The sequence below is a fragment of the Phlebotomus papatasi genome, chromosome 2, assembly GCF_024763615.1.
Source record: "Phlebotomus papatasi isolate M1 chromosome 2, Ppap_2.1, whole genome shotgun sequence".
NCBI classification, from domain to species: Eukaryota; Metazoa; Arthropoda; class Insecta; order Diptera; family Psychodidae; genus Phlebotomus; species Phlebotomus papatasi.
The window spans coordinates 47,115,545-47,129,694 of record NC_077223.1 but is presented as its reverse complement, the minus strand read 5'-3'; positions in this window follow the sequence as shown (position 1 = coordinate 47,129,694).

Sequence of the window (14,150 nt, the reverse complement as noted above, 5' to 3'; positions counted from 1 at the left end):
AAATAGGAAATTGGATACTTTTCCTCACACGCCAATATTTCCGTCACTCATTTTGCGAAAATATTTCTGTGGTAGAAAATTTTATGCATAACTCACGGAATTCTTCCCATTGAAATTCTCTGCATTTATTGTAAAATGAAATATTTTCCTTGAAAATTTTCAAAATATTAAAAAATAGATAAAACGGATTATACCGGTTAAATCCATTTTTTTTATTGTTTAACATGCATAGTTCAATTAGTTAAAATTCATAGAACAATATTGAATTTAATAAAATAAGTAACCATCTGAGATAGAGAAAATAAAGTGCTAAAAATATGTTATTTTTATGTTTATACACTAAATGACATAATATTGTCCAGATAATTTTTTTTTCTTTTTGGTACTTTTGAAATAGGGCTTTTTTCTCTTATTTTTAAATGGAACTGAACCATAATCATGTTAAATTTAGCTCCACAAACCGATTGAGAAGTTGAATACGAAATACGAAAAAAACCGAATTTTAAAGCTGCCTCATTTCAAAGGATTTTTTTGATGAACGAAAACTTTTAAAAAGTGAAAGCACAGGATTTCGAGCTTTTGGCTTCTCCTCCTTTATTCCTCGCCAACATTTCGGAGCTTGGTGGGAAAAGGATGTCAGGGAAATGGTTCACTACTATTTCGTCCATTTGTGAAAAAGTAGTAGTGAACGATTTCTCTGACACCCTTTCCCCACCAAGCTCCGAAACGTTGGCGAGGAATAAAGGAGGAGAAGCGAAAAGGTCAAAATACCGTGTTTTCACTTCTTAAAAACTTTTTCACTGGTCGAAAATCATTATGAAAACTTTTAAGTATCACAAAAAAGAAATGGCAAGCTTTGCAGAATGCTCCAACTCGTGAGATATAGCTCTCTGTGAATTACATTTTGAATGTTTTTGGGTGTAAACCGGTTTATTAACGATTAAATTCAATCACAAATCGGAAAACAATTCTGAAGTAAACTACTGAGAAGTGTGCATTTTAGAATTTTCTTGTCATTAACGTGCTTACATGAAAATAGAAAGAGGTATTAGAGAAAAATAAATCACTTACGATTACATGACCAATTCATTACGATTGGGATTGATATAGCCAGATAAGACATATCAAAACCTTTCCAAAAAATCCAAATTCAACCAAATCGGTTAAAAAATGTTGCCCTAAAAAGTGAATGACCTTTGACCTTCAATCCCTTCAATAATTCAAAATGGTGAATTTTCCGGTCTTAAGTATGTTTGGACGAAATGTTCGTCTGGACTATCTATAAAACACATCCAAAAATCAATGAAAAAACTTGGGCTAATTTTCAGAAAAACCGAAAAATATGGTTGTTGAAAATGATTCTAAAAACTTATAGCAATTTATGAAACAAAAATTTATTGAAAATTTTTGAATCTGAAAGGAAGTAATTTTTCGATAGCTCTGCCAACTAATTGAAACTATAATACCATTCCACTTCCTACGTTCCCAAAAACGATTTTGGCCAAGTCGTAGAGAGATTAGGGAAAAAAGGAAAAAAACGCCGTCAGAAATAGTGTCCACTTATGGGGGTCACCGAAGATCGGAATTTGATATCTCTTACCGTTCAAGCTTCAGAGCGGTAGATCACAAGTTGGAAAAAGCATATCATATAACTGCTCTCTCTTTGAGTTCGAACAGTAAAAATTAATGCCTGTTAAACTGTTAAACTGTTTTATAGCTTTATATCTCGTCTTGAAAATTACGAAGCACTAACTCAGTGTTTATGATTTTGAGATTTTAATGCACTTATGAGCAGAATTTAATAAATTTTCAGATGACGACTCACTAAATTTCATAACTAGAAAAATTTGCCAAAATTTTATTCTTTTTAGATTGTTTGCGCATTTTGTTTTAAATACAAAATTAAATATCAAATTATAAAATATAGGTGTGATTATGTAAGGATCACACCTAATACACTGAGAAAAAAACCGGGGTGCGATTAACTTTTTTTCCTCGTAACTTTAACACTTTTTAGATGTAAAAATATATCAACATTTTTTAATGTTAATTTTACACATTTTTAAGGGTAAAATTAACATGAAAAAGGGTAACTTTAACCCCTAATACACTTAGGAAGCATAATATTTACACTGATTTTGGATCAATACTGCAAGGTAAACTTAACATTTCCGGGATGTTATTTTAACTTTTTCGGATTTCTCTCAAGTGTATGAATAAAAGTCAACAAACTTGAATTATCCCTTATAATGGTGTATCAAGTTCAGAGATCAACTTTTAGTTTAGCCTTCAGATCCTTTAGATAGTGTATATGTCTCAACCGACTAAGCTAAAATAGGAATTAATTTAAAAGATGTTACAATCCCGATATGTCAGAACTTCTTTCAACCGACCGTAATTCGAGATATTTATATGCTTTTAATAAGACACTGATTTTTTTCTGTTTCGTAATGGAAAATTGTCCAAAAGTAGGTACCTATTTAGATCTAATGTTAGCCCTAAATATACATCAAATTTCCTCCCTTGCTCCAATCGATTTATGAATTAATTGTTATCCTCACTTTAACAGTCGTATTGACTTTAACCGATTTATAGTATTACAAAATATTTAAAATTATTAAAACAAATATGTTATGGAATAAACCCTTGGCGACATACTTGAGTTTTTGAGAATGAGTACACGAGAAAAATTTGTATGAAACTACTCTAAAGAGTGTAGTATCTTAGTCACGAGCATTTCATAAAGCTTAAATGCTTTCCACCCCCTTTTTTATAAAAAAAAAACTCTAGTAGGGAAAAGTCGTCCGCCTTTAAATGCAGCAGCCTTCAAATTTTGCGATTTTTTCATTGTTCTCAAAAGCATAAATTATATTCTATTAACTATTAGGTAGCTATCCATCATCCTCACAAATCATCAAAAAATGGAGAGCCTAGCTCCTATTTCCTAGATGCTAGATCAAAAAAAATGAAAATGAGCTCTAAACTGTAATTTTGATGTTCCATAAATCATGTGATTTTTCATAGTAAAAATCATTTTACAAATAAATCTTCCATTGTGACACATAGAAGGTTAATCAGGCTTAATATTTCTGTTAATACATTTTGGTTCAGATGACACAATTTTTGTGGGTGGCAAAAATTTGCAAATATCACCCTGCAGCAGCCTTTAAATGCTAATGTCGTGTGCCTTTAAATCCTATCTTTCCATACATCAAAACATGTGAAATCGAACTCCTACTTTTCTCTGACGAACGTCATACAAATACTTATAACCTGCTATCTTGCTCCGGCCTGGATGTTTCAAGTTGACAATTTTCAACTTCAATGGCTTTTTCTTCCAAATTTTCAAGTGCAAAACAGTGCTTCAGAAAAATGTGAAGAAAAGTTATTGTGTAATGTCTTTTGACTGCAGTGACGATTTTAGTGAGTGCGTTAGGCTTCAACCTAATCATTTATAGCCCATTTAGTTTTATTGATTCAATATTCTAAGTGAAAAAAAAACATTTAAAGGTAGCTGCCTCGCGTTTAAAGGCAGACTATGCCAGCTGCCTTCATACAAATCGACATCACTTTTTTAATTTCCTCAGAAGGAAAAACTGAGGACTTGCAAGTGCTAAATGAGGAAATCATATACGCCGAATGAACAAGAGAATTTTTTGGTGTAGTAGAAAATAAAATACATTTTGTGGATTCTTCAGAAAAAAATCTTAAATTTGGAACTCCATTTTTCGTTTGAAGGCAGATGACTTTCCCCTATCTACTGTTTTACGCTAGGACGACATACAGACTCTAAACACATACAAATCTATCAATTCATTTGATAAGTGTACTTATTGCAGTTTTCACATTATATGTACAAAATCACACATCAAATAGAATGAGTGAAAGAAGAAGAAAGGAAATGACGGAAAAGCTGCAAGTGTAACGTACAACTCTTCATCTGACTGAGTGAGTGCCTCATACGTTAATTGGTTTAGAAAATGTTGACGAGTCATTTTTCTCAATACTTATATATATCCAATAATTAAATTAGCAACAATTTTCCTTCACCTTGTAAATCGTCACTTTGTCCATCATTTTGCACTCATTTTCTGACTTTCCAGATCATAAAATTCCTCTATAAACACTATTTTATGTATGTACGAATAAAATACAATATTACACCTTTATCCATATTGTTGATTAAAAGACAAGACTCATGGAATGAAATACGATATTGAACAGAAACTCCCACAAATTCCAGTTATCAATTTTTTAAATATAAATTAGGGAAGACTGGAGCTAAATTAGCCAGCAATTGAATTTCTGTATAATTTGTGAGAAAAAATCACTCACTAAGAGAAATCCAAAAAAGTCAAAATAACATTTCGGAAATGTTAATTTTACCCTGCAGTATTGATCCGAAATCGATGTAAATATTATGCTTTTTAGGTGTATTAGGGGTTAAAGTTACCCTTTTTCATGTTAATTTTACACTTAAAAAGGTGTCAAATTAAAATTAAAAAATGTTGATATATTTTTATACCTAAAAAGTGTTAGTTATGAGGAAAAAAAGTTAATCGCACCCTCTTTTTTCTCAGTGTTGGATCATTATTTCCATAAATATTTTAGTAAATAAAAAAGCTGTAATGTCCACTTCAATTAAATAGGGATTTACTCAATATTCCTAATAGAATCAAGTAGAATTTTCCATTGTATTAAACTCTCTGACAAACTTAACCTCCCTCTATATGACTTCTGAAACTTCTCAAGGGAAAAAATGATGGAGAAATGGTGTTTAAAGTGAATGACACTGTGTATAATTTACAAAATAAACTCTTTAAAGCAATAAATAATTCAATAAGTAATTGAAATTGAAATGTTTGTACTTTATCGCACCACAGCGAACTCACTTGACAATGAACGTCCTTCACAGTTGAAAATTTTCTCGAAGAAATCCGCTCAAGATAATAAATCGATTTGGCGGAAATTATTTACACGGCATTTTGCCACATTGTTCATGCATAAAAAATAAATTTGTACTCTTTGCGTGTGTGGAATTTATTTTTACGAGAAACTGTGACACTTTTTAGCTTCCGCAAAAAAACATTAAACAATGGACTAGAGGAATTTTCCCGCAAAAATTTTATAATAAAAAAAAAAACAATCAGAAAAACTATTTTGATTTTATCGAATGGGTGCTTGAACTCACTCATTAATTCATGAACGTCAATTTTACTAAAGATAGTTAATTTAACAATTACATTCTCAACAAGTTGCATGTTATAAATCAATTACACTCGGAAAAAAAATAAATTTGTGACAGAAATAGCACGACAAAAACATTTAATTTGCTATTAATTCAGTATATAAATGCTGCTCTTTTTTAGTTCGTTGCATTAAAAATAGCCACAAAAATAAACATCAAACATTTTCACATCTTCCCGAAATAGATGCTCCATACACACTCCCTATTTTTATATCACTTCTTTTTCTTCGTGCAATTGAAACATATGTACGACTTAGATATTTAAAAATATTTTGTTTGGCACGGGTTAAGCATAAAAATTTTTGTTTAAGGCGTCAGTTTATTTTCTTTTCTCCTTACATTTGCCGGTGAAACAAAAGTGGAATTTAAACAACCCATTATTTAACAGGATGAAACTCCTGTTCTTTTTTTCTTTTTTACAAATATTTAATCACCACGAAATTCTATGTTTATTTTCACTCTCTATCTCCAATTTAGAAAAACCACACTATATGCTCTCCTCTCTCGGGCAGAATACCCAGTGCTTTCTGCACACCACAAAATTATCAGATGAAGTGAGTTTGCATTAAAATTTCCGATAGAATAAAACTGGAAAACTCTAGTATGAGTTCACTATCTTGGTGACTTATCACCAATTGCGTGGTGAGGAAAAAAAATCATATAGTAAATCCCGCTTGTACAACATTGTTATTTTTGTCGATTTTCACAAGCACTGCGTTTTTGCGTACTCTTAAAAAATGTAATTGAGTGATAAATGGAAATATGAAGTGTAAATTGGCATCAACGAGAATTGTCATATTGTATTTTATTTTTCGAAATATTATTATTGGAAAATTCTAACATAATCGTATAAGAAAATCGTAAAAGAAAGATTAAATATATTTTCTAAAATAAAATAAAATTTACAAGATTAACCGACAAATTTAAAATTCATTGTTGTTCAAATGAACTTGCAACTGGAGAGGAAGCGAAAAGGGACAGATAATCCTAACCGGCTTATAGGTGAGATTCTTAACGTGAGCTAACTCGGAGTGCATGCAAATTCGATTTAGAGCTGAAATTGTGAGTCGCCATTCAGTTATCTTGAAACAAATTCGTGAAATTATACAAATTTTGTATTTAAACCAAAATATCAAGGATTTGGATGAACTGGCACAAAAGTGATATATGGGTGAAATGTAGACCAGAATGTTCTCTATAATTTTTCCATAGAACATGATCTCATCGATTACTCAGAAGCCAAGATAATCGAGGTTTTTTGTTTCTTAACTCGTTTTTTCATCCAGAGTGCCCCAAGTAGTCATTTGTTGAACTTCAACTATATCAAAGAATTGTTGTATTTTGTGGGACTTTCCATTTAAAACCATATTTTAAGTGTCTTGGTGGAGTAGAGGCAGTCAAATTGGCATCTGAGTGATTTCAAAGCGTTATTATGGGAATAATTAATTTTTTCACACTTAAACGGCAAAATCGGAGTGATAGCGTAGTCTGAGCGGAAAATGATGTATGGACGAAATGTAGAGACAAATGTTCTCTACAATTATGTCGAAGTAATCATCAAAATCGGTTCAGCGACAGTCGAGATAATTGAGGTTATGTGATATTGAAATTGGTTTTTCGACTGTGGCGCCCCTGGTGTTGGTCCCACGAAGTTCAAATATTCTAGAAAGTTGTAGCTTTTGGTGAGATCTTTCATTTAAGCCCTCATTCATCAAAATCGGTCACATAGAACCAGAGATATGATTTTTTGAATTTCGTGAACTTTGACCCCTCATATCTCCGGTTCTATTGAAACCACAGCGCACATACGCACCATTTTGGAAACGTCCTAGACTGGACTACAACATACTAAAATTTGATTAACTTGCACAATGCCGTTTTTGAGAAAAATGTCTTTGAATTTCGATGAATTTTGACGCTATCACAGCGCCACCTGTGGTGACTTTTTGAACTTCCATCTGAAAGTGCTCATCGAGACGAAACCAAAAAGGTAAAATTTATGTCGCTATGTTAATTAGAACCGGAGATAGAGGCCGGTCAATGTTCGAACTTTGACCCCTTATAGCTCGGGTCAGGGGTTATGGATCGACTTAAGGTTTTTTTCGTTTGATAGGTATAATCAACGGCTACAACATACTAAAATTTCAGCCCGATTGCATAAGGAATTTTTAAGTTATTTAACTTATAAGATTTAAAAATTTTCTTTTTAAAAAAAGCGCCCCTAGCGGTGGTTTTATGAACTTGCGATGTTAGAAGGAGAAGTGGCATTTCACGAGAGCTTTCCAAAAAGTCCTCATTTTTTAAATTCTGACAATTAGAACCGGAGTTATGGCCATTTTAAGAAATTTTTTTTGGACCCTTATAGCTCGGGTCAGGGGGGTCGGGGGACCTTAAGTTTGGTATTGATGGAAAGCTCTAAGGCCCAGCTATAACATACTAAAATTTGAGCCCGATCGATGCCATAGGGGCGGAGCTATTGAGAAAACAAAAAAAGGGGGGTCTTCAAAATGGCGGAAGGAGGGGTGGGGGGTGGGGGGTCAATGCACCAAGTTGCAATTTTCATGCGATATATAACCTTTGCCGAAAACCACAAGTCGATATCTTTTTTAGTTTAGGAGCTATTAAGCTCCAAAGAGCGGCCGGCCGGCCGGCCGGCCGGCCGGCCGGGAACGTAACTTAGCCCCCCATATATTCGTGATCAGGAAGTGGCGAAACACATTTTGGCCAAGTTTGAGCGCGATCGGAGGACATGAAATTTTGTTAGGATTATAGTAGGTGAGATTGTTAAGAATCTCACCTAATAAAACCTTATGCCTTCGCCACACCTTTTAGCTCGGTATAATTTCATGAAGTCAAAATTCATGTCCCTCTTTCTTTCTCAAAAGATTTTCATAAGTCTATCCCATTCTTTCGGACTTAAAATTGTACTGAACGAAATTTAATTTGGTGTGACGTTAAAAAAAAAGAAGAAGTGTGTGAAAAAGTGGGATAGACTTATGCAAAGCTTTTAAGAAAAAAAAGGATGTGAATTTTGACTTTATGAAATTTTCCTAATCTAAAAGGTGTGTCGGAACCATTATGCCTTCGGTACACCTTTTAGCTCGGTAGAATTTCATAAAATCAAAATTCGCGTGCCTTTCTCAAAAGATTTTCATAAGTCTGTCCCACTTTTCGGCACCAAAATTGGATTGAACTAAATTTAATTTGGTGTAATGTTTAAAAGAAGAAGAAGAGTGTGAAAGAGTAGGATAGACATGCAAAGCTTTTAAGAAAGAAAGGGATGTGAATTTCGACTGTGAAATTTTCCTGATCTAAAAGGTGTGTCGGAGCCATTAGTATTGGTATCCAGTTTACAGGGACGTGCTTATGTCTATTTTGGATTTTTTGTACAGATGAATTTAAAAAATAAATTTTCTTTGTGGTATTGGGTGATGGTAAATGATAATTTGCCGTGCCCTAGAATTCACAAACATTCAGTAAAGTTTAAGAAGTACCTACAACAAGTGTTTTAAAAAATCAATCTTTTTGAAATCACCATTTGACAAAAAATTAAAGTTGATATAACAGCCCCTATAACATTGGATCAATCTTTGTTATTAATTATCTGGATTCCAATCCAGTTTGTCTTGTAATGTGGGAAATCATTTTACAATGTTGGTACTTGAGACTGGAGTTTACCAAAGAACTTTTATGATGATAACAGACATCATTTCTTATATTGCGCATGTGTAAAATTCTATGATTCGGATGGGTATTTTTATTAGCGAAAATCTTAGATATGATACTTTCATAATTACGCCTATGATGCTGCTATCAGGTTAGCCACATCAGATCCATCAAATATTTTAAGAGTAGATTTTTTAAACATTCCTTATTCCTAAAATAAAAAAAAAAGACTGGAACTGGAAAACATGGGGAGAATCCGACAACAGATAGTAAACATTTACCTAGAAAATCCAAATGCGACTTATGCGGAAATATGAAAACTCACCGGAAAGTCGCGCTCAACAGTCCGAAAGGTAGTATTGCGATTCAAAGATACAAAAACGATTATCCGAAAGCAAGCTAGTGGTAGGAAGCCTGGAATTCAAGACCGCGACATGGAGAAAAGGGCGCTGGGGTACTTTAAGAGGAACCCTTCTCTATCCCTCCGAGATGTGGCCAAAAAGACGGGTATTTCACACTACTTAGTTCATAAAATTAAGAAGAAGAATGATTTAGTGACTTATAAAGCCCAACCTGCACCTCATCGTACAGATAAGCAACGACAGTCCGCCAAAACAAGGTCCAGAAAGCTGAATGATCACCTTCTTAAAGGTTTTGAAAGATGTGTTTTAATGGACGACGAAACCATCGTAAAAGCCGACTTCCACCAATTGCCTGGACAACAATACTATACGGCAAAGACTCACACAGGTGTACAGAGTAAGTATCGATACAAGAACTACACCAAGTTCCCGAAAAAATACTTGCTATGGCAATTTGCTCGTGTGGTCTTCGAAGTAAAGAATTTTTCATGACTAGGATCATGAACAAAGAGATTTACATCGAAAAGTGTCTCAAGAAACGTCTTCTGCTGCTCTATAGAAGCCATGGTGTTCCACGATTGCTTTGGCCAGATCTAGCATCAAGCCACTACGCTAAGGATACGATTGCGTGGTTTAACGACATCAGTCATTTATGTGCAGAAAGAGTTTAATCCGCCCAACACACCGGAACTGCGTCTTATTGAAAACTATTGGGGAATTATGAAGGAGGATCTTAGGAAGAAGGGTAAACCAGCCAAAAGTTTGCCTGGCAGAGCCCGTGGAGAAGAGCTTGTCAAGAACCTGATGAGGGGAATTAAGAAGAAGGTGCGGGAGTTTGCTAACCAGCCATTATTGGAATAAAGCAAAGAAATGGTTTAAAAGTATCACAATAAAATGGCCTTTCAAAATCTGCATTAGGGCATTTGAGAGCCATTTTTCCATGGGGAAATTCATTCGATTCCACGCTTTACACAATCTCTCCAATTTAGGATGTTTTAGGCTTAATAACTGTTTCTCACGCAACCCTTAACCTCTTTACTTAAAAAAATCTTTAAATATGTTAGTTCTTGATAATGCTAGAAAGGTGCTTGAATGGGTTCAAAATATAGCTCCACTCCTGAAAATCCGTTTAGCCTCCTGAAAAGTCCAGATAACCTTATGGTAGCTGAGATTCTTTACAGGAGACCTCGGAATGAGTACAACTCAGGGTGCTTGCAACTAGGAATGTGTGAAAATTCGATTGTGAATTGAATTTTGCGGGTAAAGAATCGCGTCGAGCCAATTTTATCCATTTTGGTGGCCAAGAACCGTTTGCTCGGCGTAATTCTTTACCCCCAAAATTCAATTCACAATCGAATTTTCACGCATTCCGAGTTGCAAACACCCCGAGTTGCACGCATTTCGAGGTCACCTGTAAAGAATCTCAGCTACCATAAGCTTATCTGGGCTTATCACTGGTTTTTGTAATATGGATGCAATGAGTCACATTTATTGAAAAACATAGGAAAAATTTAGTCATTATACTGAGAAAAAAATGGGGGTGCGATTAACTTTTTTTCCTCGTAACTTTACCACTTTTTAGGTGTAAAAATATATCAATATTTTTTAATGTTAATTTTACACCTTTTTAAGGGTAAAAATTAGCATGAAAAAGGGTAACTTTAACCCCTAATACACCTAAAAAGCATAATATTTACACCAATTTCAGATCAATACTGCAGGGTAGAATAAACATTTCCGGAATGTTATTTTAACTTTTTCAGATTTCTCTCAGTCAGTGTATGAAGCTTGGGACCGTGCAAAACATGGACACTTTCCTCTACTTTCAAAATTTTATATTTGCAGAACTATGACGAAATGTAACCATTTGCAAATGTGAGAAGGGAAGGATTAGAAAAATTATAAGATTTATAAATTGCTCTTGTTTTCAGTGCAAGCAATAACATTTATAGTACTCCCGGGTGTGCAAATAAATTTACAACATGCATAAAACTAAAGCTTTCTTGTGAATCATATAAATTTAATCTTTTATCTGTAACATGTACACCTCATCCTTTTGCAAAACATTTCTAAATATCGTCAAAAATAAATGTATTTTTAGCAAGGATTTTTTTTGTTGGCTCGTGTGCAAAAACCCCCAAAGATAATATTTGCCTTAAGTTTGATGGAAAACAGTGTCACATAACAGAGTTTTTTTTCTTCTTATTCTTTTCCATCTACTTAGCCTGATCCCGATATTCTCACAAGAAAAAATACATAGACGCACCACTGTTTAATCACCACCTCATATTACTGACTTTTATTTAATTTTCTCAATGTTGCCGACTTGTGAATAAATAACCCCCAGCTGAAAATGTGATTCACACTTTGCAAAATTACAAGCTGTTTTTCTTTTCTTATTTCTTTTAGATGCGATTCCTTCTAATCACACCTATTGTAATCCTCGGATTTTCTCAAAGTGCTCCGATCGAGCTGAAATTCACAGGATATATGCTTTGAGCATCCCTGATGCTGAAAATAATAAGCCGGCAATTTCGGGTCCGGCAGGCCGTCCGGCCGTCCATAGTACGCAATATCTCTGGACTGGATAGAGATATCTTCATAATTCTTTTTTTTTTAATATATCTACGCGCGCGTACGACGATTTCTGTGCTATCAGTTTTCTGAAAAACCGGTTCTAAACCGATTAAAAATCTCGTTTTGTAGTTTATCTCGAAATCTAGGTATGCGATTTTGAATTTTTTATGTTTATGTTGTAGTCCAGAAAATTTAGACCAACTTAAAAAAAAATAAGACATTCGTCGAACGGTTCTCGAGATATTTCACTTTAACCCTTTAATGACGAGACAGTTTTCGCGGACCGAAAATCAGCAATAAAAATGAAACCGATTTACAAAATCAGTTAAAGATCTTACATCTAGCCTTAGAAAATCCAACAGAGTCTGATTCGGTGTATTTTTTACCTCTATGAACGATAGGGACAAAAATAGCCCAAAAAGTTAAGTAATTTTTCTGACAATACCAATTAATGATAATTTTCGCTTTAATGAAAAATATTACGTATGAGTATTGTAGTTTTTTATTGCCAAAAGGGTTTTGCTTAAAAAGATTTGAAGTATAAAAAATAAATAAAATCAATTATGAATTTGAGAATTTAAAAATTCGTCATCTTTGAGCTTAAATACAGTAGACTCTCTCTCAATTGGGCATTTGGGGCAAAATGTCATCAGGTTTATTGATAGATTTGGGCATCAAAATCCATTGTAAATTCCATTGTAAAAAGAATCATGATGAAATAGGAAGAATTACAGCGAATTTGATCGAATTAGCTTCATAATTAAACGTGAAAGTTAGCAACAAAATTTTGCGCTCGATTGAAAAAGAGCCGATTGAGTGAGAGTCTACTGTATTTACTACATAGCAAATAGCTAGAGACTTGCAAAAAATATCCTAGATTCTTTCAACCTTCTACTTTGCAATTACGTACAAACGTAAGGAAAAAAATAACTTTAGGTAGTCAGGAAAAATTATTTTCTTTATGGGACACCGGTGTTCCAATCGTCCTTAAAGGGTTAAAGATTTCAATTTTAAGAAAATTTGCTATTAGCGTCAGGCGGAAAAAAAAGCGGGAGAAGTGGTGTCGGACAAGCTTTCCTCATATGTATAGCACTCTCTCACTCTCCCTTTCTCTCACTCTCCCTCTCTACATAGTGAGTCCATATCCAAAGATTTGAAAGGTGGCATATACAATTCACGATCCGCGATGTCTTTCGCGGATCTCAGCGAGGCGCGAATTTTTTCGCTGGGCGCGAATTTTTTCGCGGAATTTCGTGGGGCGCGTAATTTTTCGCCGGGTTTCGCGGGTCGCGTATTTTTTCGCGGATTTTCGCGGGACGCGTAATTTTTTCGCGAATTTTCGCGGGGCGTGAATTTTTTCGCGGATTTTCGCGGGGCGCGAATTTTTTCGCGGATTTTTCGGAGGCACGAATTTTTCGAGGATTTTCGCAGTACGCGTATTTTTGCGCGAATTTTTTCGCGGATTTTCACGGGGCGCGATTTTTTTCGCGGATTTTCGCGGAGCGCGATTTTCTCGGGTCGCAAAGGTTCTCAATGAATGTAAAGTTGAGGACTCTATCTTTCATAGTTTCCGAGATAATCGACTTTAAAGATCTTCAGACACTTTTATGCATTTCTCATCCAATTTTTTTCATTTTCAAGTGAAATTTTGCACATATCAAGCCTGAAAGGGGCTCTAAATGGACGTAAAGTTTGAGGCCTCTATCTCTTATAGTTTCCGAGATAATCGACTTTAAAGATCTTCAGACACTTTTATGCATTTCTCATTCAATTTTATGTATAAATATCGTTCGAGTTTGCCACAATCCAAATTTACAACGATGGAATCACACCTCTATAAGCTGATTTAGGCTTATCACTGGCTTTTTTTATTTGTTCTCTTTATAGAGACGTTTACTCTGTTGCTTCTTTATCTTATGCAGAGGAAAAAATTCGCAAATATTTCTCTCTAAGTAGATTTTTCAAGTTAGCTGTAAACATTTTTTTCTTCCGCCATTGATAAAATGTTGATATCTTTATCAAATGAATTGTGATAGACTAAAATGAGAGATTTGTATTGATAATCTTTGTTTTTTTTTTGTATCGTAGAATTTGTGAGTGGGTCAAAGTATCTCCCCCTGTGACTTAATTTTGATAAGAAAAATTGTAAAAATGTAATAGGTAATACTTACAATGCAGGCCTTGACAGACTCCCAAATGTTTTTCGCAAACAATTCTATTGTGGCCAACGTGACAGCAAACACTTTATTTGGGGATGATGATGATGATTTCTCACTGTTGTACACAGTCAATGTGTC